This window comes from Canis lupus, chromosome 34, assembly GCF_048164855.1.
Source record: "Canis lupus baileyi chromosome 34, mCanLup2.hap1, whole genome shotgun sequence".
NCBI lineage: Eukaryota > Metazoa > Chordata > Mammalia > Carnivora > Canidae > Canis > Canis lupus.
This window is the reverse complement of record NC_132871.1, coordinates 30,580,240-30,606,488: the sequence shown is the minus strand read 5'-3', so window position 1 is coordinate 30,606,488 and position 26,249 is coordinate 30,580,240. Positions and strand designations below refer to the sequence as shown.

Sequence of the window (26,249 nt, the reverse complement as noted above, 5' to 3'; positions counted from 1 at the left end):
TTTGATTGCAGATGTCTATTATATTTTGATGAATTCATAGCAGTTCAGTCTTCCAAAGCATTTTCTATTAAAGTTAAGCTTATCTTGTAATATAGTAGCACATAGACCATTGAAATGTCTCTCTTCTATAATACTAGCCAGTCACAATTGACTTGGAGAAGCTTTGATGGACATCCACTGGAAATTTGTCTGAGTATGTTCTTCACTTTGATTTCTTTCCTCAGGACCTTGAGTTTTATTTTTTTTAATTTTTTAAAATTTTATCTCTTTATTCATGAGAGACACACAGAGAGAGAGGCAGAGACATAGGCGGGGGGAGAAGCAGGCTCCTCAGAGGGAGCCTAATGTAGGACTCAATCCCAAGACCCCAGGATCATGACCTGAGCTGAAGGCAGACACTCAACCACTGAGCCCCTAGGTGTCTGAGGACCTTGAGTTTTCTATAGCATATTTCAAGTAAGGGCTGCAGGAAACATTTATAATATTTTCACTGAGACCAAATAAATGTCCCATAGAGAAGATTTTCTATAGATTTTGACCATAAGTATGAGGTGTTTATTAAATACCATTCAATATTCTACATCAATATTTATCAAACATTTCTAAGAGATATGATGCACTTCTCAATTGCTATATATTTTCAGCCTCATTCAACTAAAACTAGTATTGTACAATTAAATAAATATTATATACCAGTAATTTAATTGAAGCTCTAAAAGTAATCTAATTTATAACCAGAGAAAATATATTTTGACCTAAGATTATCAACCCTTATTAGAAAATTCAGTGTTCCTTTATTCCCTTCCACATTTTCATAAACAAATAGGATTTTTTTCTCACCTTATGCTGGAATTAGCAATAGCTTGGCCTCAGTAACTTCTCCCCCAACACATATGTGACATTATCTGTTGTCAAGAAGACCCATTTAGTTTAAGTGTCTGTTAGAATTTATCAATTTATAAAACACTTTTCTTCTCGTGCTTTATTGTGCATTCATCACTCTTCTCATTATTGAATAATACTTGATGCAGTCCTCAAATGCATGATGCTGGCTTGGAGACTAAATTGTATTGAACTGCCTCTGTCCTTTTTAGGAAGAGAAATTTGCATAACTGTTAAATAGTATAGAAAAAGGTGAGAGTTGGGGATCCCTGGGTGGCTCAGCGGTTTAGCGCCTGCCTTTGGCCCTGGAGTCCCGGGATCGAGTCCCAGCGTCGGGCTCCCAGCATGGAGCCTGCTTCTCCCTCCTCCTGTGTCTCTGCCTCTTTCTCTCTCTATATATATCTATCATAAATAAATAAATAAATAAATCTTTAAAAAAAAAAAGAAAAGAAAAAGGTGAGAGTTAAATCTTAAAAAAAAAAAGAAAAGAAAAAGGTGAGAGTTAAATGTCACATCTAAATCATGGGTTCTGATGTGCTCTATCACAATCAGCATTTTACAGAACTCAAGTGCACTGTATGTTTGTGTTCTGAGCTAAAACCAAGCTAGATAGAAAAAAATTTCATTTTCTACCCTGTAAGTCTGCTGTGCAAGAAATGGGAAAGGATGTCCCCAGGCAGTGTTAGAATGACTGCTGCTTTCCTTTCTCAGTCTAATTAGAGTTCTGGCCCCAGCCGACCGGGTAGGTACAGAAGCATGTGACTAGGCAAGTATAGACACAGGTGACTTGTTTTTGATAGACGAGCCCATGAAGCCACTGGATGGGAGTATTTTTTGTCTTTTGGACTAGGCTGTTGCCTCCTCACTAAGCAAAAACTTGAATTCTTCTTCATATCACTCAGAATCAGACTTAGAGTTGGAAAGTACCTGAGAGACAACTTTCCTGAAAGGCTAGCATCTCTTGCAAAGCTTCTATAACACACACTGGTTCCATATCTGGTGGACACATTTTCATGAGCATTTTATAACTTCGGGTTTGCAATTTCAGCCCTTGCTGTTCTTTTGACCTGCTTAGAGAGTTTTCTCCTCCAACTGGGGCTGTAGACTAAACAACAACAACAACAAAAATATATATATATGGCATAAGAATATGCTCTTTTTCCCATAATTAATATGTGATTTTCTGACCATATTGAAGAATTAGAAGTATGCCCATTCCATAATTTAAAAATAAAAGAAGTATCCAAAGATACGAATTGAGCTTTAATAAGTGAAATCTGTGACTATCACATAGCAGTATGTCTGTGGTGGAAATAGTCTCTTTTTATCTTGTATTATCATTTAACCCATAATAGAACTGTATTCTTTCTTTCTAACTGATCCAGAATCCTGCTTTAATTCCTTGACCAGGACAATTTCTGACACTTCTTTTTCACAGTCTGTTGCAGAACCAACTTGGCAGCCAAGAATTGTTTCTTGAATTTCAGGCAATTATATCTTATTACTTACTAAAAGGCTTGAGTTGGATGCTCCATGGACAACTGAAACTTAACCTGTGAAAAACTGAAGCCATCATTTCTCCCATAGAAAACCACTTTCTACTCTGTGGTATTCCTTTGTTCAATGAATGCCATCTGACATAACCATTTGTCTAAAAAGGAAATCTTGGAATTGCCTCAGACTTTCTTATTTCCCCATCTGCTCAATTACATATCCATCCATTTTGCCATCTCATCTGTTATTGACTTAGCTCACATCTTCAAGATTTCTTGAAAGAGAAGAATGCCAAGATACAGGTGTGTGTGTGTGTATGTATACACACTGAAATGTTATTTGTAATGTCCAGCAATAGAAGATTTGTTGTGTAATTCACGTATGCATAGCTCATACAATAGAATGAATACATTGCAGCCACTCAAATATTGATATGTATATGTTTATATGTGAAGTTTTACAGAAAAAGATGTTTATTATGACTGCATTTGTAATTAAACCACACACACACACGTAGGGGAGCCTGGGTGGCTCAGACAGTTCAGCCGCTGACTCTTGGTTTTGGCTCAGGTTATGGTCCAGGGTCATTAGATTGGGCCCTGGTTCGGGCTCTGCACTGGATGTGAAGCCTGCTTGAGATTCTCTCTCTCCCTCTCTTCTTCTCCTTTACCACTTGTGCACACATGCTCGCTCTCTCTCTAACAACAAAAAAAAGTTTATAAAAATACATACACATGTATTTTTGAGTAAACCTATTTTTTTTTTTATGAGAATATAACCTAAAGCTGACAACGCGGTCATATTTGGGGAAAGGAATGAAGGGTTGGGTGAAGAAAAAAACTCTTTCGGATATAGAAAGAAAGAAAACAAATTTATTTTCTTTGTTTTATATGATGCTTGAATTTGCTTCTCACATGTAATTCTTCCTTAAACAATTTTTAAAATTCTAGTGAACTTATTCATATTTTATGATAACTTATAAGGTCTGACAAGAGACAAAGTTTTAGCTCAAGGAGCATAACTACAGGAGTAAAACACTTGAAATGAAATGAATGAGATAGGAGTGTGGCTGGTCAGTACTAATATCTTCTTGGGAGTCCTGGAATTGCATTAAAGTACTCATCTCTTGTCTGGAGTCCTAAAGGGGGCCCCATCTAGACTTTTTCAGAGCCTAGATTTGGGTCACCCTCTGGAGGAAAAAACAGAAAACATGAGTTAGAAATGCTCAAATTTGGTGTTGATAATATGTAGCCGAGTACTGATAAACTCTGGTTAAGGGAATCTCAAGGGAATGAGTGATGGTTAATGGTTACTTGGAGTGGCTTTCTGAGAATAGCTGGACTCCTGAAGATATTTATGTGTATGTACTAAACCCTTCAGAAGAGCCAAGAAAAGTGCTCACTTCCTGGGTATCTTGTCATGAGCACTAATCTGTTGCTCTGTACTGTACTTTGGACGTTATATATGCTATGTCTTTAATCTGCATGACAACTTTTAAATTAAATATTAATATTCCTATATAACATAAGAAAAGCCTGAAGTTTAGGAAAGTTAGGTAACTCTCCACGGTCACGTAATAAGCATCAGAGCTGGAGTTTGAACCCAGGTGGCCTCACTGCAGACAGCTTAACAACTGGTGTTAGTGAAAGAAATGTCTGGGTTACACACTCGGATAAATGCAGGGTCCAGGAAGCTAGTGGGAGCGAACACCAAGGGCCGGGGGTAGGGACGGAGGGGGGGCTGTGTAACCACAGAGCTCAGGGCACATCCCGTGTTGTCAGACTGAATGAAAATTCACCCGTGTTTTGTGTGGAGACAATGTGGAAAACTTTCATAAAGCAGGTCAGTAATTTTTTACCTCCCTCTCAACATGCATGCTATGATGGGGTATGCGAGGCAATGCCTGTTTGCCTGCCGGACTTGTACCCAGAGAACACATTTAGCTAATAAAAGTCTTTGGAGACAAATTGTCTCATATCCTTTCTTTTCCCAAACATCTAAAATAGAAACTGCGATGAGCAGCATAGGAGGTTGCAGCTCGCACTGAAAATGGTCCATTCTCTGTCCCTTTACTTTTAAAAGATGAAAAGTTGTTAAGTGCTTATTGAACTAGACGCTTCGCCACATTATCCCATTTAACTCGCACAAGAATCCTGTGAGCGGATGTGGTTCCACGCCGCCGAGCCGTCACGTCGTTTCTCAAGTCACCGAGGGGTCCTCCGGGCCAGCCTCCAGCCTCCCGCCCCAGCCTCCCCGCCCGCCGGCCGCGCCCTCCCAGCCTGCGCCGCTCGGGGCGCCCGCCCGCCCACCTGCGGCCAAGCCCTCCGGGACCCCCCCACCGTCCCTCCCGGACGTGCCCGCTCTGTCCTCGCCCGCGTCGCAGCCGCCTTGAAGCCTCACGACTCTGCCTCCCGGATACTGTCCCGCGGCCAACAGTTCTTCCCACGGCGAGGCTGCCCGCTGGGCCAGCCTGCCAGTCCCCGGCCTCCCCTCCCCGCCCCCCGGCCTCCCCTCCCCGCCCCCCGGCCTCCCCTCCTGCAGGGCCTCCCCTCCCCCCGGCCTCCCCTCCCCGCCCCCCCCCCCGCCTCCCCTCCCGCAGGGCCTCCCCTCCCCGCCCCCCCGGCCTCCCCTCCCCGCCCCCCCCCCGCCTCCCCTCCCGCAGGGCCTCCCCTCCCCGCCCCCCGGCCTCCCCCCACCCCCCCCCCGGCCGGCCTTCCCACCCCTACCCCCGGCCTCCCCTCCCGCAGGGCCTCCCCTCCCCCCAAGCGTCCCCTCCCGCAGGTCCTCCCCCGGGCTTTCCCCAGTGCTCCCGGGCCATTCTTTACAGGGAAGAGCCAGGGAGACCCCCTCCAGCTCAGACCGCCTTCCGAAATGCAAATACCCATCACGTCAATTCCCCACACGACAAACTCAGATCCTTCCTCTATTTAAATATTTTGGTAGTGGTTTCCTATCACTTAATTTTATTCTTTTTCATATTATTTTGTTTTTAATCATTTGTAATGTTCTGAAGATCATATATAAACATTTTTTAGGACATGAAATAACATAGTTTTTTTTTTTTTTTAATAAATCTCAACTGTAGAGGATCTTAAAAACACAAAGACTAAGTCAGCTTCATACAGAGAATGGGGCAATCGGATACACAACACAATATGCATCTTTCCAAACAAGTTTGCTAAGAAACAGCTCCCATATTTAGAGTTAGAAATAAAACAAAGTTTTCATTTACAAAAATCAGGACATCATTTGATTAATGAAGCCTATTCTTCCCCCAGTTTTACACTTGCTTATCTTCATTTAGATGATGTAAATTCATGAGAAAAGAACAAATTCTGGTATGGTATAAAACTCTTAGGAACAACAAGTTACAAATGCTCAATTTTTTAACAAAAAAATTTTCCTTCCCCAAATGCAAATATCCAGTAAATAAAACAAACATAATATTCCAGGTACAGAAATACTAGTAATTCACTTATGAAAGATGTATTCGATGGTACCATTTTTGCTTGTCCTAAATATGAAAGCACTTTACAAAAGAACCAGGCCATTATTATTTAAAGTCTATTCCTTCACCCAGTTTCCTACTCTGAATAGAAACTCACCAATTCTATAGGATTTTGGCTATAGGACTGAGCTACAGGAAAGGTCTGAAATATCTAATAGTCTTCTGGTTGGAGAAAACTGTTTCCTGGAGACCTATAGTCAGTTATTCATTACTTTGCGCTTAAAAGCATTCCTCAGCAAACTTCTTCCCAGCAGCCTTTAGAATAAAGTACTGGATTTGGGCTTCCAGAAGGGGTTGCTTCCAGCTGGAACACCTACCAGTAGGGCATCCTTGCAGGCATTCTGCACGCAGCCTATGGGAGCTCTGCAGCCACCTGAAAGACCTTGATTTTCTCTATGCTAGCCTCCAGCTTGAGCGGCTCCACCAGGCCATGTACCGTACGCATATGGGCCCCAGGTGACATGGTTGTGGCACCGAGCTCCCAAGGCAAGAAGTTTTCTATCACTGCAAAGACCAGGAACAAAATCTCTAACCTGATCTTGAAGGCTTACCTCAACCAGCTGTAGTGTACCTCCTACAGCTTCTCATGTCATGTGACACATCTCTCTTTTCATTCTAGCTTCAAAGAGAGGCAAAACAAGCCAAATATTTCCTGCCATGGGGCCTTAGCACACACTGTTCCTTCTGTCTAATAAACTCCCTCCCACCCTCTTGCATGGTTATAACCTACCCTTTCTTTTGACCTCAGTTTAATCTTCTTACTTTGGAAAGCCTTTCCTAGGCCTCCCAGCCCAATTTTCCTGCTGTTAATGACCCAACACTTCACTTCTTGGTTATAGAAAGTAATTTTATACCTACTCAGGTGATATAATGTCCAGATATGATCTAAGATTCATTTTATGGAGCCACTTTTGTACACTACCATATTCCCAACATCTTTTTAAATTCTTGGAAAACATTGCTCAGTCAATGTTTGTTGAATGGATAGCTGAAAGAATTTTTTTTTTTTAATTTATGCTATTTAAACATTGACTAAATAGTCCTCCTTTCATGCACTAAAACGATCCATGAAGTTTTTCTCCAACTATTTTGGTAAGCATTATCTTTCTTGTTTGAATATCACACAAATGATAAGTTCCATACTATTGGCATTTAATTGTTCTTTCTGTTTCTATAGCAGATATGCCCCTTCAAGTCAAGGATCATCTAAAATGTACATCTTAGCTGATTTACCTACTCCACTGCCTCCCTCCATCTCATGCTACATCTTATGCCACAAATAAAATACCACTAGTTTAGATTTGGTATTAAACAAATACTAATTGATGTGACGTTTTATAAAACTCATTAGGAAATTTGTGGAGAAAGTGTGAGAAAAGCAACTTTGCTTTTAACTTTGCTCTTAACATCACTCTGGTTTTGCAATTTTATATGGACCTAACTGGAAGTTTAGAAAAAGAGTATGACAAAACACAAAGATATGTTAAAAAGAGAAAAATGGAAAAAATATAACAAATGCCAACAGGGTGGAAATATGAAAGTTGTATGAAATGGAATTTAAGGAAAAAATATTTGTGAATAAAAAGTAGTTTATATTAATTAAGAGCCAATTCACCAAGTACTTCTTGCAGCTATAAACTTGCATATACTGAATAACAAAAGATCAGTGTAAATATAGTACAAACTGACAGAAATACAAGTAGAAATTGAAATAATAATTCTAGAAGTCTTTAACTTAAAAGTCTTAGAACTGGTTATGCATACATAGACACAGTCACATACAACATTGAATCCAATAAATAGAGACTTGACATCATTTGCTAATGATGTGTTTTTTACAGAAGTCTTTCAAATGCCGGGGTCAACAAAAATTCTAATAACTTCCTAAAACTAGATATTAAATCTGCATTGTATGGAAACAGAGTAAAATAATTAGCATAGTGAGAAGTTATCTAATCACTTAGAAAATGCATAAATCAATTTCTTAAATCTTAAGTTATAGATGAAATCACAGAACTGAATGTATGGAATATGTAAGCATATTATACTAGTTGCAAAAACATGATATTCAGAAGAAAATTTCTTGTATCATATAATAATTTTAAAATGAAAATAAATACACTTAAGTACATAAGATAAAGAAGACATAGGAGTAAATAAACAAAACATACCTATCCTCCATCTCTAAAGGCACTTGACACCAATGGTTTCACCAATGATGAATTTTGTCCCAGTCTATGAGAGCAAGTAATTATTATTTATGTCACTCTCAAGCTTTGAAAATATGTAGATATTCTTAATATTTGTTCTATGACTTCAGGATAATCATAAAAAACAGATCCTAAGTTCAAATCTAAGAGAAAAATACTCCGGAAATACCAAAAATATTTGGAATAAAAGGAATAAATTCTGAGTTGTCCTAACACATATCAGAATATAAGAAGTAGTTATATTAATTGCAACATTTTGGCATTTTTCTCAAATAGACAAATAGATTCAATTGGAAGAAGAAATGCTAGTTATTATTTGTGAAATAATAGCATAAGATTTGAAAAGCTGTTGGGATAATTTGAGGAAGACATGTTAGCATTTTACTTCACACCTTGTCCAAGGAAATTCTATAAAAATTAGAGATCTAAATGTAAGAACCAAATATTATAAAATAATTTTAAAATGGAGGGCTTCTGGGGGCACCTAGGTGGCTCGATTAGTTAACCACCTGATTGATTTCAGCTCAGGTCATGATCTTGGGGTCATGAGATTGAGCCCTGGGTCAGGCTCCATGCTCAGTGGGGAGTCTGCTTGAGATTCTCTCCCTTTCCCTCTCTCTGTCCTTCTGCTCTCTTTCTCTCTAAAATAAGTAAATAAATCTTTAAAAAATAAAATAAAATGGAAGGTTTTCTAACACAGGAAATGCAGCAGTTAAAAAGGAAAAGATAAATGTTTATGACCTTTCAGAAATATAAAATTTATATGTGGGGCAAGATACATAAATAAGCGATAGACTGGGAGAAAATATTCCCTACATATATAAAATACCAAAAACTTAGTATCACTGACAAAGAGCACCTACAAATTAATAACAAAATATCAAACAAATAGAATAGAGAGGTGAATTTGAGAAAAAAGTATAAAAGTGTCTTGAAAACATAAGCTCTGTCATATTAGAAATACGAGTAATAAAAATTAAAATAATAGTGATCCAATATTCCTTACCTAACAATTGGTGAAAAATTTAAAAATATATAATATTCAGTGCTAGCAAGGGTGTGATAAAAGAGCATACCCACTTTTGGCAGGTGTATACTTGGTAAAAACTTGGGAAGATTTTAAATGTTCATACATTTCACTCCAATTATTCCACTTTTAGATATCTATGCAGTAGGAATACTGTGAAGATGCATGCAGAAATGTGTACAAAGATGTTCATGCAATGTTGCTTAAGTCACAAAAATTAGAAACAACCTGAGTGTCCCAATAGTTGATAAGGTACATCCAAAGGTGATAGTAGCAAGAATGAACACAAAGATAAACGACAGTGCCACAGGGGTGCTGACCACGTAGAATGAATTAATCAGAATAGATGTGGACCATAAATAATAGACACAAAGAGCGTTGCTGTAATCTGGCTTGATTTCAGCCATGGGTACATCATTTTAGGCAGCTGCTTTTAAATTTCACACTGATTTGTATCAGTGTGGATACCCTTGAAAGATACCCATAACATACTACTCAAGAGAAACAGTAAGTTGAAGAATTGTCTCCATACACTTAACATAATTTTATGTTTTACAAAAAAACAAAAAACAAAAAATCCATTGTTTATGTAGCAGAGTGTGCTGTGTATGCTTTTCTAAATGTTTTGAAATATTTCATATTTAATTCATCACATTAATATTTTTTATTTATCAGTTAGTTGTTGACCCTTCACCATATTTTCCTATGTGCCTTAACCTTCCTCTAATCAGCTACTCTTTTTTGCTTCCTGCCTAGCAGAAGTGATATAGCAAAGAGAAGAGGGGAAAAAGAAGTAGTTGATTTTGAATTTCACAAGTTTACTATGGGGGAAGAAATGGAAATGATGCAGACATGGAGAAGAAATTTGGAGGAAGACATGGTGAAGTCAGAGAATACCTTACCTTCCATCACTTCCCTCATCAAAGAGAAAGGGGGAGGATAATTGCATGGTAAGCAAAGAGATGTTGATAGAAAAGGGTTTGTGAGGAAGAGACTCTGAGTCCCATCCTTCAGCCATCCTGGAGCAAAGCCAGATTAAGATCAGGGTAGAGTGGTGACAACCTGCTAGTTTATTTAAGGAACCCAAAGGAGGACGGGACCCCTCTTCAGAGAAGTGACTGTGTGGTGTGTCTGGGGAGGTGGGTCTGAGTCAGCTTCCAAAGTCAGGACTTCCAGAGTGGTGCAGGAACCGAGGTAGGATTCCTGTACAACCAGGGGACATTCACAGTAGTTCTTGTTAGTCCAATGGCAGCATGAACTGAATATCAGAAGTCCTCTGACTGCCAGAGCCTCTGCAGGGACGGACCTCTTTGAATCTACCACCCACAAGAAGATAAGAGACATTTCAGTAGATCCCACAGTGGGAGGATTAAGGACAAGAACAAGTTGCTTTGGCACTTGTAAGCTCACAACCATGTGCCCAACTCTAAGGAAGAAGGTAGTGTGTCATCAAGGGGAAGAAGTGATTCAATAACCTGGGAGCTCCTACTACCCACCAAGTGGTTGCAGAAAATTATGGTTTTCTGTATGCTTGACTTTGTAGAGTGAAATTTGTACCTGCATTATCTGAATCTCTGTCTTCTCTCATTTTCATTTATTTAGTTAGGTAGCTTTTATTTTAATTACAGTAACGTTAAAATACAGCGTTATATTAGTTTTAGGTGTACAATATAGTAATTCAGCAATTCCATACAACACCCAGTGCTCATCACGAGTGTGCGCCTTACTCCCCATCATCTAGTTCATCCATCCCCCACACCCCTCCCGTCTGGTAACCAGCAGTTTGTGCTCTATAGTTAAGAGTCTGTTTCTTGGCTTCTCTCCCTCTCTCTCTCCTTTGTTTGTTTTGTTTCTTAAGTTTCACATATAAGTTAAGTCATATGGTATTTATCTTTGTCTTCTCTCCCTTTCTTTAAATCCCAAACCGCCCCGAGATTTTTTAGGGAGCAGGTGGAAATTTTACTTTTTTCCTTATAAGTCTCTATGTTATGTTGAACGTTTTACAATGGTGCACACTTCCTCTGTAATTAAATAACAAAGAAATAATAATTGACACATACTCCCAATACATCAAAATAGTAGGGTATTAGAAATGTCAAGTTACTTGTTTAAGGTTAAATGTTTCCAAAGTAAGCATCCCTTTTATTTTTGGCTGCAGTAATCATTCATATTTTCTGCATCTAAATTTAAATTGATTGACCAAATAAAGTAGATGAAGGCTTTTTGTTTAAAGAACACTGTGAAATGTGTCGGACCTGCTTCTTTTCATGCCTCACCATTGCCCAGCAATTGAAGCAACTATTAACTTGGCTGATGCCTATTAAGGTCTGGATGCAGTCTTTCAGCATTTCCTTCCTAAGACAGCAGGACAGAATCAATGGCAGTTTCAGCTCTCCTGAAGATTGATGCAGGGCTGCAGTGCTTAGCAAAACCATGTGATCTTTGAATCAATCACTGAAATAAATCTATGCAACTGGTGTCAGGAATAAAAGTAATTTCACACTTATCTTCCCAATTCCCTAGAACCAAAGAAAATGGAATCCAAATCAGACTCACTGAGCCACACTACTGAGCCTCCACTCCCAAAGGGGTTTAATATGTGTCACTGTTCAAAAGACTTGTCTTGCAATTAAAAAAAATGGAGGTTGGCATATTTATCTGTAAATATGAAAGTGATGGAGCATTCCCGATGGTCCTGGCTCAAAAATGGCTAAGTCAGAATATAGTTGGATGAAACCATAATGCCTAATCACTGGCATGTCGATTGTAGCTGTATCTTTTCATAGGATGCTAGAAAGGTTTTGCAGAAAATCTTATGATTCACTCTCCTGATTCACATAAAATTTAATAAAATATTTCTACACAGATTCTTTTTATACTCTTAAATATCTTGAGGAAAGAAGTGTCTCTAAAAATACAATTTATAGCCTCCTCTTCCTTACTTCTAGGAACTTCTTTCACATAAGATCAACTCTTGATTTAATCTACATGATAAAAAAGATGAGTGAACCAGCAAGTACAGAATGATAAATAATTTAGAATTTTAAACTTGCCCTGAAGTATTGTGGGAGCATTACATGGTAAATAACAATGTGATGTTATCTTGGTAATGTTTTCAAGAGCTTTTATTAGCTGACCCACCTTAAATTCAAGTGAGTATCAAAGGAGTGACTGTGTTCAGTGCTTCTCAAATTCAGGACCAAAATAGCATCTTAAACATCTTCATGGCCTCTATGTTTGAATGCATAGCCTCTCTCTGAACACTTTGCTCGTTGCCTACAATCTCACTGGATATGCAGGTAGAGGAAGCAGCAGAAACATACAGTTGACTTGAATCAATGTAGTTCTCAGCCTTTTATCTATACTTAAAAATATATATATATTGATCAACATACCATAGCGTATAAAGCCTGAGCTGAAAGCATACTGAGATCTTCATAGCACGTCAGGGGAATGGGAAAGGAATAGGAAGTAGTGACCAGAGTTGAGGAGCTAACTCTACTGTAATGTGGACTCCAGAATGAGAGGATCCAGCATTCACCCACATAGGTTAGGAGTATGGTTAACTTGAGCTTGATCGTGATTGTGGGAAGTATCCCAAAGCATGTGCTGTCATTGTTGAGACATAATAGTAGTTTCAAAGCAGCATTATGCTCTATGTGATGAGGTGGGTGGCATCACAATTCTAGATGATCCTAGCAACAGCTGGGAGTATATCCAAACAGAGTTCCAGCTCCCTGAGAGAGGAAAGTTTTGGCAGGGTAGCAGGGTCAATCCAAGTCTACAGCAGATGCCAAGACATACAGACAGAAGCCAGACGTACAGACTAGACAAGTGGGCTTCAGAGGAAAGGCTGCGGTTCTCTAGACAAAAGATTCTCAAGGCATTGAGCATGCCAGATATTGTAAAATCAATCAGATCTCACCAGCTGGTCCCTTGGAAGCTACTATTATACTCTCTAATCAACTCAGAAACTGGGCAGATATGAGGCTTTGGTTAAAGTCCAAAGATTCAGCAGTGATGAGAAAATCATGAGCTATGGTAGTTAGACTTTTGGGATCCTCTCCTACCAACAACTGTGCTACCAGGTGCCCCAGAGATATATGACATAGATAAACCACAAGATTCCTTCTAGGAAGTATTTCTCTCCCTGCTCAGATTTTAAGACTAAATAATTTGTTATTTTTAAATCTAAATTTAAAGGTGATTTATTGTCATTTCAAAGCATAAGCTACTTTGTGTTTCATAAATGAAAACCAGGTGAACTATATCCTTTGAAAGACATTCTTTGGGGCTATGTTTAATCAAACTCTAACACCCAGATGATGGTGTTCTTGGCAAAATTTCAAAATAAAGGCCACTCTGAGAACAGGACATGAAATTATATTATAGCAAGGAATATTTAAGCAAGATCCTAGGATGACAATGCTAATTGCAGTGATTTTGGAATGCAGGACTGTGAAGTCACATGGTCCTATGAAATTAGGTCAGGATGTTTTTGATAATAAGGTGGATTTAATTTAGGAGTGGTGTCACCTAGAAACATAGACAACTTATGTCTTATGATTTCATGACTTTTCTCCTTTTATTATAAAACATAAAACCATTAAGAAGACATTTTACCAATGTTAAGTGTATAACATTTTCTTTGCTGAAATCAATGATTTTTAAAAAGCAGATAATGTGTGGGGAGTATTGTAACCTTTTCCAAAAGTAGATATTTGCATACCATAAAACCTGTATCTAAGGCTCTTATGCCAGGGATCAGAGACAAGCAGCACAGTGGTACAATTCCAACAGAATTGATTTTGATTTAGGACAAATGATTGGTCTCCTGCGCAGTGAAACTTACCACCTCATCTCTTTCCAATGAGATGAACAGAATCAATCCACTTTCAAAAAGGTGGTCTTCATGTCTCCAATGTGACTGTGTCTACTAAGAACGTGTCTGCCATCTGGAGAGAAGTCTAGCCTAAAACGTTAATCTTGTTGGAAAACTAATTAATTTTCTTTTCTGAGGAGCTAAACTATAGTATCATGGAAAGATACGTTGAAATTCTGACAGCATACTGGCAACGACTTCCTACCCTTCAGAGCAGGGACTGTGTTCTTTGCAGTGCTATGCAGATTCTAAAACACAATGCTATAATTTACAGGCTTGGATTCTGTGTATGTTCTCAGGCCTTGAGACATGAAGGTATTAAGTTTTCTTTCCCTGAAACAATGCAACGTTTCTTATATCTGATTATTTAGTGCGGCAGAGACCACATCTTGTGCTGCATTAGAAAAAATGATTTATCCATTAATGCCTTTTAGTCATATAGTATGGAAACAAAACTCTGTTAAATCCATGAGTCTGTACCCCAGGGATCCTTTTGTTTTGGATAAATAGGTGGCCCCAAGCTAGCTTAATTTTCCTTTAGAAGCCGGGAGCTAAATGTTAGAACTAGCCTTTGAACTTGGGAGAAAGCTGAGTTGCTATGTCTGCACCTGCCTCAGTAAAATAATTTTAAAGTCATTCTGAGTGTAACTTCTGGACAAACCAATTAGGAGTAGTAGTCCCTTTAGAATTAAGATCAGAAACTTACAGTATTTACAGCCAAGATGTAGTAGAAGATGATTTTAGCACAATGGAGAAGTTCTAAGAAAAAGCAGGCATGTGAGTGAGAAAGGAGGACACCGCCTTCTGATTTGTACCCCCAGGTCTTACTACTTCTTCCAAAACCTTGTGACTCCAAAGTCCCTGAGCAGGCCGCTGCTTGTTCTGGCCAGAGAGCAGAGCCACCCACCAGGTGCCTGCAGTCTCCTACCCAAAAGGGAAGAATCAAGAATAATGAAAGCACAGGACTAGAAGGTACCTCACTCAAAGATTTAGTCTGTCTCATTCTTGAATCTCCTCTGTAGCATCCCTGCTGAATGGGCATCCAGAAATAGGGGATTTAGTCTCTCCACAGGCTCCAGCTATTAGAAAAATCTTTCTGATTAAGAGCTGAATCCTCTGTGTGTGTAGCTTGCTCCACTCACTGTTGCCACCATTCCTACTTGAGTGTATACTTAACACATGGAATCCCTCCTGTTTATGGCGGTTCCTCAGACATTGGAGCATGGTTATTCTGTTAAACCTGAGGCTTTTGGTTTTCCTTCAATGGTAAACACTACTACTCCTTTGACCATTTTTCATTTAACATGGTTTTAGAACCCTTGCCAGTATAGTTGCTTTCTTTGAATACATTGAGTTTATTTACAACTTTTAAAAAATATGGTATTGGCACCAGAACCACTCTAAGATTGGAATCATCAAGAAACAGAAGAGAGCTGGCCTCTGGCCTGCCCCTGCAAGAGTCTTTGCTTTCACACGTTTTTGGCTATCTCAGTACTCCACTGACTAATCTAGAGCTTCTTCTTGAATAAAAGCTTACATATTTTGTATTTATGGTCTGTTATGTACCACATTTTCTCCAGCCTATACTTGTACAGCTATTTTTTAGATCCAAATAGAGAACCTTGTATTTTCCCAGGTTAAATTTTATCTTATTAAGGTCAGACCATTACTCAAGTATCTCAGAATCTTTTGGTATCCAGATTTAGTCAGTCAATATGTTCTCCTTCCACTCCTCAATTTCCTCATAAATGAGAATAAAAACTACCTCATACGATGATTGTAAAGACTGCATGATCCAATACATGTAAAGTGCTTAGAAGAAATATGTAGTAAAACTGCATAAAGTAAATTATTATCACTTTATAAGCAAATCCAGTCTACAAAAATGTCTTTTAACTTTAAAGGACATTTGTTGACATCACGCAAATAATCCCCAATGTTTTAGAATAAAATATTTTAGTCAAAACTATTGTAAGCAGATTTTCAACAACAAAAAAAATTGTTTAAGCAATGTAAGTGAACACTAGAGGACTTTACAATTGCAGAATTCAAGGAGAAAATAATTTTTTAAAATCTTTATTCATTTCCAAGTAAGAAGGCTATATAATTGGACAAGCTGAGGCTCATTTTGAATTGCCTCCTAAAACCCACATTCTTACATCCTAGAACCATCTGCTACTAGCAAACTCTAAATCTACCAAAATGATAAATTGCTTTGCTTCTCCTCTATGTGAAATCATTACTCAAAGCTGTAGGGGTGGATCCAAGTTAATGACACAGCTCCGTGTGTGAAAAAGTTGGAACTTTCCGTACTGTCAATCAGAAGAATTAGCAGAATGACATAGTGGAAATGCTCTTGGTTTGTAATGTCTCAGATTTGGGTTTACATCTTAGTGCAAGAACAGTTCAGTTATGTGACCTTGGATAAGTTACTACCCCTCAGTCCCTCCATTTTCTCATTTGTGGGAGTGGGATAATTATAACTTCTAGAGTTGTAAGGAATTTGAAGTAACATGTGTAAAGTACCAACTATGATCAATACTAGCAGTTATCAGTCATTCATATGAATGGATGAAGATGGCAGTAATCAATAAGAATTTGTAGATGCCTACAAGTTTCTACAAACAGAATTTGAAAATCAGCCATGTCAATAATACAATCCAACTAGAAGACAATAATAAGAAGAGAATGTAGACAACAGGACTATATTATATTCTAAGTGCTTGGGAAACAATGTGGAAGCAAAATCCCTCTTAAAATAGTAACTTTTAATTTCTTAAATGAAAACATAGGATAGAAGAAAGTTAGATGGTCTTAGAGAAGGGCCTAACATTCTGGCATAACACTTCATCTAAACATGAGAATATTACAAATTTTTAACTTCACTCAGCCTTTCTTAAGTGACTGATACATGACAGGTAAACCATAGTCTAAGAAGACAATGCCTTTGGTGTTCATAAAACCTTTTTTTATAGCACTTCTCCAGTGTCTAAGCACTCCTTCTGAATCTATAGAATTATAAACTGAAAATATTTTTATCTCAAAAATCATTGAATCATGGAACACTGTTAATATTTTCTTTCTTTCTCTATACAGCACATTAAGCATGAAATGAAACTCCTTATCAAAGAGTGAAGGTTCATCTTTTGAATAGCTTTTCTTTATTTCAACAGTCAGTGAAGTCTTTGCTTTGTAGAATGGAAGGAAGTTGTTGGCGAATAAAAATACATTTAAAACATGCAAAGAATTCAGTATAATTTAATCTCTGTATTATAAAATTTAAGGTGTGCGATCTCATACAAAAGGTAGATGTGGGTCTAGTTTAATTTTGCAGTAGATGTTGATCCCAAAGCTGAAGGAATACTTCAGTAAATTCTCCTTTAAAATGGAGACTACATTTCAATTTTAAATTTTCAAATTTTTAATATTACTATTTGGTTCTTTATATATTATCATTTAAAGTGATATACCTTGTTTTCCCGAGGTATTAATTGCTTTGGCATCCCTAAAAGTTTCTACTTATAAATCTTCTAAATGTTAGACAAGTTTAATAAAAGAACATTTTAAAAATGTATTATTTACTGAGAAAATATTTTAAAAACTTAGATTTTTAAAAAGATTTTATTTATTTCTTCATGAGAGACAGAGAGAGGTAGAGGGAGAAGCAGGCTCCATGCAGGGAGCCTGATGTGGGACTCGATCCTGGGACTCCAGGACCATACCCTGAGCCAAAGGCAGATGCTCAAACGCTGAGCCACGTAGGCATCCCATTCAATTTTATTTTTTAAAAAATCAAAGTTTTTTTGGGTCATCTAGGTGACTCAGTGGGTGAGTGTGTCTGCCTTTGGCTCAGGGTGTGATCCCAGAGTCCCAGGATTGAGTCCCACATCGGGCTCCCTGCATGGAGCCTGCTTCTCCCTCTGCCTATCTCTGCCTCTCTCTCTCTCTCTTTGTGTGTGTGTCTCATGAACGAATAAAATCTTAAAAAAAAAAAGGAAAAAAGAAAGAAAGAAAAATATTACTGAACAAAAACTGGGTAATCAGACTATTGGGTATAAAGCAATCAGTCAAAGATTAACCATAAAGTAAATCATATGTCTAGATATAGTGGTTTAGATTAACTATTGAAAGTTGTTAGTTTTTTGTTTTTAAGGTTATCATTTCCTGAAAAAGACATAGTCAAATATAGGAGGGCGACCATGCCAAGAAAAAGAGTATTCGAAACAAAACAAAACAACAAAACAAAAAGAAAAAAAAGAAAAGAAAGAGAAGAGAAAAGGGGGGGAAAAAAGGGAGTGGTCTTATGTTTGTACACATGTGCCTTAGAGGCCCATTATGTAGGTTGCTAATGCAGAGACTCTACTGAGAACACTGTGCTTCCTCAGATTCAGGCTTTCACAGTTGGAAGCCCAAAGATGAGATGAGCTTACCTGTTGTGATGAGTTGGGTGAGGAACAAGCTTCTAAACACCAGTCTTTACCGTTGACAGATTTCCTCTCTCAAGTACATCATCAGCTCCCCTCCCCATTTGTGAATAAGAATGAAGAGGCCTACTAGTACAGGTTGCAGAGCAACTGGTCGGCTAGGTAATTCCCCAAGTCAAAAGTGTGGAACAGATAAAGCAGCCGGAAACCCAAAGAAATGAACAATGAAGGTTCAGTTTCTCTGCAGATAAGTAAGCTAAGCTAACTCTCTGGATTAGGATGAATTCAGATAAGGAACAATTTAGAAACAGAGTAAAGGATTCAAAAAAGGTAAAAAAAAAAAAAAAAAAAAGAAATCCCATGTATTTACAGAGCAGCAGCCTTTCCAAGGAAGATGGGTCATGAGAGAGAGCCCATCAAAGTGAGTTTTTCAGATCAATTTGGAAATGCTAAATATTTTATCTCTCCTAGGGAGAGTCAGAAAGCTTAAAAGAGAAGTCCTGCAGCAAATAAATCTGCTTCATTTCGTTTAATAATTGATCATATTAAAATTTTCTTACCATAAAATTTACCATCTCAAGGACATTTTTATGCCTAGCCAGGTCTAGGGAGGGCAAATGATTTTATTTTCATAAACAAATGGAGATATCAGATGACTGGTCGAAATTAAGGCCACTGGGTACAAGGTGGTGGCAATGCCTGCCCCAGAAATCCAGGCCATTATCCGGGGCATGTGGAGCTACATCAGCACAGACACAGAATCATGAAAGAAATGTAAAAAGGCGACTGAGCCTTGTTGAAAGACAGCAGATAGAATCAATAGTGTTTTAAAAGAATATGAGTTAAGGGTCAGGAGATATAGGTCCAGTTACTTGGCTCCATCACTGGCTAACTGGCATTGGTTCCTTTAAACTGGGTGAGAATCATTTTAGGACATCCAGCAGCCTATTGCTTCTTCTGACGGCAGAATCTCTTATGTGAGGACTCATGGTTGAAGAGAACTGATTCTACTTTCCTTTGTTCTCTCCCTCTCACCACAGGGATGGCAATGACCCACTACAGCCTTCCTCCTGCATCCACCCCAGTCACTGAGATTGGTTCAGGGAGTAGCACATGGCCAGAGTTCGCCCAGGAAGACAGTTTCTTTTTGTTACAGTTGTTAAGCTGGTAAGATGTGAGTGTGGGCCTAGAGGAGGGGATCGTTTTTCGTTCCCCCTTTTCTCACCACGTGGAAAGAGCTTGGCTGAAAGACAGAGATGGTGGAAGAATTTGGATGGCATCATACATCAGCTTCTTGTACAGCTGAAGTGGCTGTATCCTTGGTCTTGCAAATCACACAAGTCAGTAAATTCAGCATCCTATTTAAAGTCAGCTTGAATTGAGTTTATGTTGATAGCAACTCAAAGAGTCTCAATTAATTTAAACCATTATAGGTTGGATGTTTTGTAAATTTAGAAGGTATTTATGTTACTTAAAACAAGAATGCATTAAGCTCACCTCTGGAATGTGAGGGAGGGAATTTCACACTTGATCCTTTTTGTTAATTATTCAGCCCTTGAAAATTCATGGTGGGGGAAATGAATAAAACATGTATTCCCAAGCTGAATTTGTAGAAAAATATAGGTAGCCTCAAGAAATTCAGTTACAGCACTTTCTTTAGGCCTTCCATATTCATGCTTATCTTGAGCTTGAATATATAATGTACAATGAGCCTTGTGTGTGCTACCTGAAGGCATGGGGAAAAGTCAAATTGAGTTGTTTGAGTTGTTCAGGCCTCCACATTAATTATAGAGAATAGCGAGTACTTCATCTGTAAGGGGAAAAGTCACATGTATGTGTAGCTCGTATGTATCAGGATCACCGAGCACACCTGGACATAAATCAAGCAGAAGACAGCTGGGGATCCCAGAATCCCCCGAAGGCGCCTTTAAATTCCATGATCCTTTGCACTCAACTTCCAAGGTCTAAGTTCATAGCTAGTACAGAATCATGCCTATGTGGGATACTAAATAATAAATATTTATTGATAATTAAGAAGATCTGGCAAGGCCTCTTTGACCTTTGGATAGAAGTTAACTGAACTAGCTCACAGGATGCTTGCAATTGGTGCAAGACTCTGAGAGGAAAGAGAATTGAAGGAGGAATTAACAATTTTCCACATTCTTCTAGCATTGCTTGCACTTTTACTGGTAATCTTTGATCCTTTTTTTAAATCCTCTAAATGTATACTTTCCTAGTCACCATTTTGAGAATTCATAATTGGCCTGTAAATTTCTAGAGACTTAATGGGTTATTTTTGTTTTCATTGATCTTCTTCAAATTTAGGTTTCCCTCTCATTTCTCTTAACTTAGTGTTGAAAGATTTTTAAGCTGTGCAATATACAATCTTTGACTTTTCTGTCCCTTGGGGTTTCAGCTTTTTTTTTTTTTTTTTTTCTTTCCAGTTCTTAGGTGAAGATTGAAACATATATGTCAAGATCTAGACTAAGACTCCAGGCACCTCGCATAAATCTTGTTCACTGAACATTTTGGGACTATTGTAACTATTTCTATGTGTTATTTTATTGCAAACAAATAGTATAAAACAACTAGGGAATATGCGATACTGACTACGGTGGGATGGATCTATTTCATCAGTATATAATGTGGGAAACAGACTATATGAGTGTGTGCATGTGTACCTGCCTTAATCAATACTATTTAGAATATGAACTGCATGATCCTGCTCAATTTATAGGAAAATAAATAAAGCAAAAGAGACATTCTAGATCCCAGAGGGATTCTTTTCCCATAGTAATCAGACATCTGAGTCTTGGTCTGATAAAAATCAATGACTCTTTCAGGGCAGTATATCTTTAGATGTGAGCGAGTACATAATGAAAGAGGAATTGGTGAGGGTGGAAAGCTTATACAAAAAAAAATTGACACGACAAACTAACATTTTCTGCTTGTTATAAAGTGTGCTGACATGTAGACGAGAGCAAAATTATGCATGTATATTGATATCACCATGAATTCCAGAAATAGTAAATAGGAGCAACTTCTTTATTATTTGACTCTTTGGGGTAGATCATATGTCTTCCCTCATGTGTGTTTATTTGTGCCTGGTTTTATGGCTCAAATGAATAGGAATCATCTTATTTTCTTAGTAGTAACTTGTACCATGTATACATGAGTGCTTGACAAACACTATCTGTTTGACTTATGAGTTCAGAAAATACTATCTAATGGAAACCTGCTTTAAAATGGGAATAGGGCAGAGTTTTGTTCCAGTATTATCACAGATGGCTTGACCTTTCATGTATTGATCGCTTTGTGCCTGCATTTACCCGCTCAAAAATATTTCAGCAAATAGGCACTTACATATATTTAGAGAAGGAAATTACCCATCATCTCTTCAAACAAACAAACAAAAAAGCAGACAAATGAATACATGCTTTGTTTATTCTCATTGTGTATGTATTATTTAGGTTAGAAGCAAGCCACTGTTTGCAAGCTTACGGAGGAGTATTTTAAAAATGCATCTGGTTATCCTTACAACAATCCTTGTAGAAACTTCCTCTGAAATGTACTGAATTTATCAAATACAAGTAGTAAATTTAAACTTCTATTGTGATCACCATAAACGATACAGGGCCTGCTGATAATATTACATACTTAATTTTTCTAGACTATACTTTCTAAGAATTTTTAAACCTAGCTGATGCTATAGAATTAATCTTCGACTCTCAAATATTTCAAGAATTTAAAACAATACAAAAATATTTGGAAAGGAAGACAGTGAGATGGGCCATGGAAGCAATTAACCATTGAGCATTTAAATTCAGGGATGAGAAAACAATTACTATTGTTGGAGCTGACTTTAAAACATATCCCATTTGAGCTATTGTGCACATATCTAAATGGGATTTGGCAGGTGGATAAAAGATCTGTTGATTCCTGTTTGGGGGATTGCTTTAGACTTGCTGCTTCAACAGAAGCTTTCAAACTAGGTTTGAGTCTTATAAAACAAACTGAGCTCTGGAATCCTTTCCTGGCATCGCACCCCAAAATGACAATTATAATAAGCCAAGGCTAACGAAGGCTCTAAACTGCATGTGGAACAGCTATTGTGTGGTGTTGCAGAAGCTCAAAGGGGGAAATGCTTTGGGGGAGAAAATTGGTTGTTGATTTGTCTTCAAACACCCGAGAAGCTGCTGTAAACAACAGCACATATTAGCTTGACTGTGCATGATCTAGATGAATCACTTGTCAATTATTTGCTCCCTCATTCAATGGGCTCTGCTTTCATTGTGCCATCCAGTGAGAATATAGAGATCTGGAATACGTAAGGCATTGGTTAGATGATGTGTGATTAGTCAGTTTAGAAACTGCTGTCTATGGAGGCCTGGCTGGGTGTCTGAAATTGTGCTTTGATTATTGTAAGTAACGTACCCTGAGTCAAGGAGCGCTTGATTCTCAGGGATAAACATTTCTACCCAAAGGACCAAGATTGGAAAGATAAAATTTATTTCTAAGTTCCCTCATGAAGAAATGTATGAAACATCTTAAGAGACAAGAAAATGTTAAACAAGTTAATTCAGTAGAATTGTAGGATGTCCTTTTGGAATCCATCTTTTTCATTATAGGGATGAGGCCACTTGACTACTCAGCTTTCAAACTAGTCAGAGACTGGAACAAACAAAATTTTCTTCATCATAGTCCAATGTGCCTTTCCCTTCCTTACTCACAATTAGTGTAGGAAGACATCACAGGACTGACTCTGGACTCAAGGAGAGGTCAGAGTGACTTGGAAATCAATAATCAGGCACAGGGACTGTCCCCGGAGCAGGTCTGATCTTAGACCTGAAACAGTAGCATGGCCTTTATATTTCGTCTTCCCTCAAGCTCCCTCAAGGTGTCCAGCACCCAAGTTCTTAATACATTTTCAGGGACAGTGGGATGGTCTGTATCAGAATCATAAGAAAAATAACACTATCAACTATTGGCTAAGCCCCTTATGTGGAGGCCACTGAGGCTCAGAGGCATCAGTGGCTGGCTGCACAGCCTGAGAAGGGTTACAACCCTGCTAACCCACTTGCTGAGTCTCACAAAAACCTCTCCCTGCTTCTGCCATATTTCCAGGAGGGTTTCAGGAAGTATCAAATACCTCCCCATGGACTATGTCAAATCTAGCAAGCTTTTACAGAAAGCCATTTCTCTCTCTCTCTCAGGGCTTCCCACTAATTACTGACCAAATGGTGGACTTAAGCGTGGGATGATATAACCTGCCTGTTTGCATCTATCTCTCTCAATTCCCAGTCTCTTAAGGCTGAAATTATTTTCTTAGGTCAAATACAGAGAGTGACTTTTAAAAACTCACTTTCCTTTACAGCATGACTGTGGGGAAGGACAGATGCTCCATACATTCTGGGCAGGATTAAAAACTTTCATTTAACGTATTTGTTAGAATCAAAAAAAGAGAGAGCCAAAGGCAGGATGAGGCAGGGAGTGGCGTGGGGTACGGGAAAGTGGTTGCCATGTGGCCATCAGGGAATAGGGAGTGTAAAAAGCTTCTTGCACATATCGCCTCATCTATAAAAACCAGAACCACTTGGCATCTCTCTAAGTAACAAATGGATCTAAGGGCTGCAGAGAAGAGTTGTTGGAAGGAAATGGTCCCCAGGGCTATGATATTTTCAGACCGTGTGCATTTCCCTATGATGCATAGATCATGGATTACAGAGCTCTGTTCACATTTTTTTTTTTTTTTTTTTTACCTAAGGACTAAATTTTGCAGGTTCTGGTTTGTCTGACACTCATAATTTCTCGGAGTAAGAGAATAAAATAAGAGAATAAATTTGGACAGTTGAGGTAAGAAGAAACTAAATTTTCTTTTGAGTTATAGGGAGGAGGAAAGAAGTGTAAAGACGTATTAAGGCAAACAAACATGGATGGTATTGAGAGAGGAGATGGTAGTCATAGAGTTGTTTGAGCAGGCCCCTTTTGCAATTTTCAGGACTTTGGCTTTAAATCGAAATGTCTGTTGTACACAAGGAAGTGAAAATGGACCTGGAAGTGCGAAACATTTTTGCGTCTGAAACTCACTGTAAACATGCACCTTGCAGAGCAGGGCACATAGCAAGAGTCCTACAAACTCTCATTGATTGGTTTTTGATCCCAAATAGATTTCCACCAGAACAACGAATTCACTGATGGGCTAGTAAGTGTGCATGAAGAAGGAACCCTTGGCAGATGTTGCAGCCACCGAAAAAAAGAACCCGAGTTTAATTTTAAATGTCTGGTTTGTCTCAGCACGAACTGATTGTTCTGTCTTGTTTCTCGCTTTCAAACATGGAGGCAGCAGATTCACTTGGTGCCATTGAAACTGTCAACAAAATAAGGAGCCTCCACTTGGTGCCCTACGCATTAACAAAAGTAAGCTGCCTTCCATGACTCAGCCTTGACTACAGGTTGACTGTGCTCCCCTCGCCGGATGCAGAACACAAAAACAAATAAGCAGACCCTTCCCAGCAAAGAAGACAGAAACAACAGGCAAGGCTTCAAAATCCTTTTTCTTAAGTCTGAAACGTATCAGCATTCAAAAAACCGTTCGAAGGCATACTTCCTGGCATGATTTATGTTGAGAGTGAAGTGGACGTCTACTGAGTAGTACATGGGATGTCAAAGGACAGTCAAACCTTTCGATCCTGATCTTTGAGTCAAACTACAGGTTTACACCCATGGTGCTTCTTCCTGAGTAAATGGGACATTATTATTATTCAGTTTTAGTCAATCTTGTATCTGCTACTGTGAAGTCTTTCATTGCTACAGCATGGAGGCTCCTTTGTTTTTTTGAAAACGGTTAGGGTCCTACCCCAGGTGCAAGGATAAACTGCTCTTACCAAGTTGAAGCTTGAAGTGATGGCCCCCGTTGGGCCATTTTCACAGCCACGGCTCTCGAGGCTCTTCTTCCCATCACCGTCCCTTCAGCACCCTGGCCAGCTCCGCGCAAGCCCGCGGCCGCGCCTCCGGGCCCGGTGGGCGGGGCCGACCCCGGGACAGTCGCGTCGCCCCCGGCTTCCGCAGCTACTTTCCCTCGCATTCGCGCTTTCGGTGTTTAGTGCGGAGCCGCACCCCGCCGCCGCCGGTCGGGGGAGGGCGCCGGCGGCCAGCGCCCACGTGCCGCCTTCCCGCGGGGCCCCCTGTCGGCTCCGGCTCAGGGCCAGGCCTACCCGAGTGTGCAGGAGCGCCTCGTGGGAAGGCGGAGGGCCGCCCCCGCCCCTGCCCCCGCCGCCCCCGGCCCCACCACGTGCCCCGCACCCCGCACCCCCTCCGCGCCGCGCACCCTGGCTCCTCGTCGCCCCGCGTCCCCCCTGCCGGGAGCCCAGAAAGAGCACGAGGAAGCCGGGAGCAACACACTGCAGCCTTGCATTTATTAAGGAAATGTCAAATAAGGGGGGGAAAGTCAAAACGGTGTGTCATGAATGTCAAGAGCACTTCTGCGGCGCAGACCCTGCGGTCGTGAGCTACGAGTTCCAGCCCGGTCTGTGCCCGGGGCTGCTGGGGCGCAGCTCCCCCCCGGCCCCGGCCCCGGCCCCCGCCCCCCAGCCCCCGCCCCCCGGAAACGCGATAGAAGAAGCAGGTCACCGGGTCCCCATTCGCAGCCCCCCCCCATAACAGAACTCCAACCCCGGCAGGCAAACGGGCCACTAGGGCAGCGGAGGGCTTCTCACACGTGTGTCCGAGCAGACGAGCACAAACCCCGCGCGGGGGCACGAGACGCTCCGCCGACGGCGCGGAGCCCGCGGAGCCGGAGCAGAGCCGGAGCCGGAGCCGGAGC

General features: G+C 39.6%; 2 long non-coding RNA genes across 3 annotated transcripts; one reads left to right on the top strand and one right to left on the bottom strand.

The window, feature by feature from the left end:
- Nucleotides 1-2,815: 2,815 nt before the first annotated feature.
- LOC140624114 (uncharacterized) lies at nt 2,816-13,200 on the bottom strand. Of its 2 annotated transcripts, XR_012023638.1 has the most exons (4): nt 12,517-12,769; nt 11,398-11,640; nt 8,056-8,119; nt 2,816-3,074 (listed from the first exon to the last, which is right to left on the bottom strand). It is a non-coding gene; the product is annotated as an uncharacterized lncRNA (long non-coding RNA). The 2 variants fall into 2 exon arrangements; XR_012023637.1 differs by lacking the exons at nt 2,816-3,074; nt 8,056-8,119 and having other exon boundaries at nt 11,236-11,640; nt 12,517-13,200.
- Nucleotides 12,838-25,177, top strand: LOC140624117 (uncharacterized). Its single transcript, XR_012023641.1, has 4 exons — nt 12,838-14,318; nt 14,825-14,975; nt 19,468-19,594; nt 24,595-25,177. It is a non-coding gene; the product is annotated as an uncharacterized lncRNA (long non-coding RNA).
- Nucleotides 25,178-26,249: the final 1,072 nt, after the last annotated feature.